Source organism: Haliotis rufescens, unplaced genomic scaffold, assembly GCF_023055435.1.
Source record: "Haliotis rufescens isolate VD_foot unplaced genomic scaffold, xgHalRufe1.0.p SCAF_1, whole genome shotgun sequence".
Taxonomy (NCBI): domain Eukaryota; kingdom Metazoa; phylum Mollusca; class Gastropoda; order Lepetellida; family Haliotidae; genus Haliotis; species Haliotis rufescens.
In genome coordinates, this window is record NW_025963779.1 from 18663569 (window position 1) to 18668977 (window position 5409).

General features: G+C 39.7%; 1 long non-coding RNA gene across 1 annotated transcript; it reads left to right on the forward strand.

The window, feature by feature from the left end:
- Positions 1-359: 359 nt before the first annotated feature.
- Positions 360-4463, forward strand: LOC124150208. The gene is made up of 2 exons (XR_006863219.2): positions 360-452; positions 3238-4463. It is a non-coding gene; the product is annotated as an uncharacterized LOC124150208 (long non-coding RNA).
- Positions 4464-5409: the final 946 nt, after the last annotated feature.

Sequence of the window (5409 nt, forward strand, 5' to 3'; positions counted from 1 at the left end):
GCGTTAAACAACAAACCAACCAACCAACCTTATCTCAGCCTCGGATCAATAAGTTATTCACCGAGAGCGGTTTACGGAATCCTGGCCACGTGAAGATTGTGTTGTTACTGTACCATATCACTTTAAACCACCTCGCTGCTATTTTCCTATTTTCATTCCTGTGTTATGGACACTTTCTTATGTTAAATACTAGTAACAGTATGAAACTGATGTATGGTCGCAAGTCCCCTGTACCCCAAAACAACTCCCAAAGCAGCATGAAGATACGATCCGCACTGAACAGTGAACAAGCTCTCTCACACACACTGGTAGCGTTCTTATCTCCCCTTCAATAACCTATGGTCGATAGGTGTCGCTGTTTAAGTGACTGTAATACAGTAAATATGGCGTAATAACAAAACTTCCTGTTTAGGGGGGGTGGTATTTCACCGTAGAAGTTTTGTCGTATTCAGGTACAAGAAAGCATATAGCGTGCAATTCAGTTGTCTATTGCAATATGCACTCAAATAACTGCTAGGAAAATATGAATATATTTCGAGGCATATTACGCCATATGCACAATGTACTGGGCGACATACTTGGTACCGCTACCGGGCCAGCACACGGCAAGTTCATTAATTTCTCCCTTCTTGTACAAAATCGATTAGCAGGCATGATAAGTTATCTATATCTTTTTCTTCCCTTTAATCAAGCTCATGTGCCTCTGTAGCCAGTCATCTGGTAGTTACCATTTAGATAAACTCACTTGTTCATGGGATGTCTACAGTGTGTATTGTCGTGGGTATATGAAGGGCGCTGCTTGCAAAACTATCACATACTGAATCAGATAAAATAGATTATGTACCAGGATTGTTAACATACAGTTGATGCAACAACACTACGGCAGCCGGGGGGGGGGGGGGGGGGGGGGGGGGCAAGTGATACTTGGACAAATATTTGCGCCCACCCCCTGTCAAAAAAAGTTAACTACGCCTTGGTATACAGGTTGCAGTTGCAGAAAGTGATGATGTCAGAATATTCCTGGATATCAAATGCCAAAGATGATATATGATCACAAAATATGAATACACATACCATATATAATCATACAACAGTTAGTTTATGCACACGTGTCTTCATAATCGTGCTAACGTTCATATACACCCTTAGACAAGTTATTGCACAATGTTGTTAATTGTGTCTATGGATATAAGGTATATTACTTATGGAATATGGTACACAGATTGTACTTATAGTAACAATAAGAATATTTCCACACATAGTATTCCAACTCTTCAATCTCTTCCAAGTCCATATGAGGGCAATAGGTCGCCTCGTGGTTATAGCGTTCGCTCGTAATGCCGAACGACTGGGTTCGATTCCCTTCATGGGACAATGTGTGAAGCCCATTTCTGGCGTCCCCCGCCGTGATATTGCTGGAATATTGATTAAAGCGGCGTAAACCCAGACTCACTCTCCCAAGCCCATATGTTAAAACTTGCATCGTGAACAACGGGAGATTGTACGCGATATCACAAGTGGTAAACCAGAAATGGCGTTCACACAGTGAACTCATCGGAAATGAAAGCAGGATATCCTCGATGGTCAGTGACAGAAGCGTCCGTAACAAGAGCGGAAACACTTGAGTATGCACAGTCTTCAAAGTCGCTATACTTCAAGGCTGTCACTTGTATGCCATATATACATTCAGCATGTCACATTTCAATTATGAATGTTATATGTGTAATAATCTTTTCTTACTATTTTTGTTTTTACATTGGAAATGGTTTCTCTTTCCCTCGAACCTGCATCGTAAATGTCTTGAGTAAAATCGATACAGGACGAGGATGGTGTGTGGAAGAATATATGCAAGCAATGTTATAAAGGAAATATATAACATTGTCAGAGCCTGTCCTCTGTCTGTGTGTGTGTGTGTGTGTGTGTGTGTGTGTGTGTGTGTGTGTGTGTGTGTGTGTGTGTGTGTGTGTGTGTGTGTGTTTGTGTGTGTGATACTGAGATACTATGAATACCCCAACCTAGCGGCACAGTATACACAGTATACTGACTCCAGTCCTTGTTTTAGCTCCAGACAGGGTAACAACAAGTACCATTTTTTAACGTCTTTTGGTATGACGCGGCCGGGGATCAAACCCCAGCCCTTCTGCTCTCCGGGCGGACGCTCTACTACTAGACTACGGAGGCGGTCTTCCTAGTCGGAACCTCATAGTCGGAACCACTTGGGAAAATGGCACTGGTACTGAAATAGCCCCCCTCTACTCGGAGCATGTCTGTTTAAAGTACGGATCGGGTGGTTGACGCTGGAGTGGGATGATGGAACATAATACCTATCGATGAAAGTTTCTTTACATTATGTAACCGCAACGACATAGGTGACGAATGCCATTATTTACTTCTGTGTGACGATTTTAACAGATGGAATTTTAGAAGAAAAATAATTACAGCACCATCACAAGCGTGTGTGGTTCCAAAGTGATCACAGAACAGAACTTTATTCCACTCAAGACTATGTACGTAGTATGCTGAGGTTAGCAGAGTAGCATATTTGTTTTTGATGTCGACTGTTTCACATTTGTTAAAATTATTCTACTGAAATTAGAGTTTCATTCCATTTGCTTTGAAACACTTATTCTTTGGGGTTGCAATAAGCATGGCACACACACACACACACACACACACACACACACACACACACACACACACACTAGCATATGATGTATCATTAACATACATGTATGTCACATATTTCATGGGCGTTTACTTTTTAGCTGATTAATCATTTGTTGGAATATTGAATATGACTCATACACCTCTGGTCCTTTATGGAGTTTTAATATTTATGGTCGAAATGATATTTTATATTGATCGGTACGATCGGTACGAAAACGACTGGATAAGCCTATGTCATAATGAAACGCCATCAACACGTTTATGACAGGAACGAATGCGTTAAACTGTAAACCATTTTATGAGTACGAACATCTTCTGAAAGTGGCGTCGAGAAGCTAGTGATGAAAGCTGTTTCATGACGAATGGAGTGTGCCTTTTACAGTAGCGCATATTGTTATACGTCCTTATAGTTCTTCATAATTAATATTAATTCGAAAAACTAAACTGGTATGTTCAGATAAGCACTCTATGTGATACTGCATCCATACCTACGGTGCCAAGAGGAAAGTTGTTTCTGAATGCATTTCCTTCTAGGTATGTCATATACTTTCATTGAATTGTTATTTTCAGATAAGCAGTCATGCCCAAGCAACCCTGTGCAGATGGGTAGCTGTGAACCATACACTACTCTCTACCACGCTGTGCTCATATACGATAAGGATGACGTAGACGACGTCTTGACACTACAAACACGTCTAAACAATATAGTTCTCCGTCACGATATATCCGCGAAGGTGGCACTGCTGGATGACATAGAAGCCGACGGAGGAACGGAAATCGCATCATTCGATGCGTGTTTCAAACAATGTGTTTTATTCTTTTTATACATAACGAAACCATTTATGCAAAACCGCTATGATAAATGGAAGCACGAAGTGGCACTGACTAATTCCTTGGCACGTGGATCTGATATAGACCGTGAACCTTTTGTTATTCCGATTTTCACGGACAATAAAGATACAGTAGGTTATCTTAGAGATAAACCTACGCTTACAGCTGTATCTGGCATCACATATCGCGGCTGTGAATGGAATCGGGGCGTGGAAAGAAGCTTCCGCAAAAACCTGGAGAAGGCACAAGAAAGACGGCATGTCAAACTAAATGGGACTCCAGTGGATCAACTAGACTAACATCTAGTCTCTGAAATGAACATATCGTACATAAAAAAACAATCTTAATAAAAATATAATAAAAAGGAGCCCAGTGACTCTCTTCATTTTCTGCAGTGATCTAGACTTGCCAAACATTATAGACTTGCATGGGCTGTATTTGATATATATTTGTATCAGGGTCTGTAAGACAGACTATGGATCAACCAGACTGACAACTTCTTTGATGGACATTTAGAAGTTGGAGTACTAAGTAAGGATAAGAATTTATGGATGAACAACTTCTTTATTACAATTAAGAGCAACGTTTCGGTGTAGGTTCTAACACCGTTATCAAGCAAGTGACAGACTGACAGTTGATGCAGTGTTCCATTAACACATCACACGATCAGTTGTTCCTGTTTGGACAATGACGTGTGACTTCTAACAAAGGTGGTGTGGTACTCACTGTGAATATTTCCTAGGGAGCTGACGATGAAGTACGAAGGTACCCTAATCCATCAACAGTAGCAGGAAGTATTGCCGCGCGCGCTTCGGCGTCATGTAACGTGGCGTGGAGTTGCATTACATAAACGAGAAACTTTCTTTCGTCAACATTAAGTATTCTTATGTGATACATAAATCATAATAAACGTGTATGTATATATGAATTTTTATTCTTCATAATAAATGCATTTGTAAATATTATAGTACGGGTTTTTTTATCTGTGAAGTTATAATAATAGATGTCAATGCGTCAGTAATTCCAATTGATACATACACCAGGTGTTGAACCCGGGAAGATTCCGGGGTAGAATAGGTCTTCAGCAACCAATGCTTGCCGTAAAAGATGACTATGCTTGTCGTAAAAGGCGACTAACGGGATCGGGTGGTCAGGCTCGCTGACATGGTTGATGCATGTCATCGATCCCAATTGCGTGGATCGATGCGCATGATGTCAATCACTGGATTGTCTGGTCCAGACTCGATTATTTACAGACCGCCGTCATATAGCTGGAATATTGCTGAGTGCGGCGTTAAACAACAAACAAACAAACAAACAAACCAGGTGTTAATGTTTAAGTTGAAATAACTTGTAAATATCCTAAATATAATACTATTAATCTCGGTGCACACAAATCACGTTATGATGACATCTTATTCTATTTTTACTTGCTCAAAATGGCAGTATGATAACTCATACATATAGATAAAAGGTTACCAAATATTGTCAAATAATTTCTATAAGCTCAATATGTATTCCACATTAATGAGCTAGTGTGTGTTGAGTACAGTTAACCAATATGTCCAAAGTATCTATAAAACCTTGGTGCCAGAGAATAATCATTCTCGATTGTCTGACGAATCGGATTTCATTTGGCGTTTAGTTAAGGGCAAAATTTTAGTGAAATTATATAAATGGATCACTAAAAGTCAATGATGACCCAATGTGTCCATGAAAAACACCATCCTTGCATGTGCTTAAAGTTGACTGAGGGGCAAAAGAAACTATACATCTAGGTTGATTTTATTATATGTTTGATTTTCAATTGACCAGCGATATAATAATCCAAAACAATTAACTGTATTGAGGCTTAATCTGCACTCAAATAATCCTTAAAAAGGTTTTATTCTTATACATATGTTTGATTTA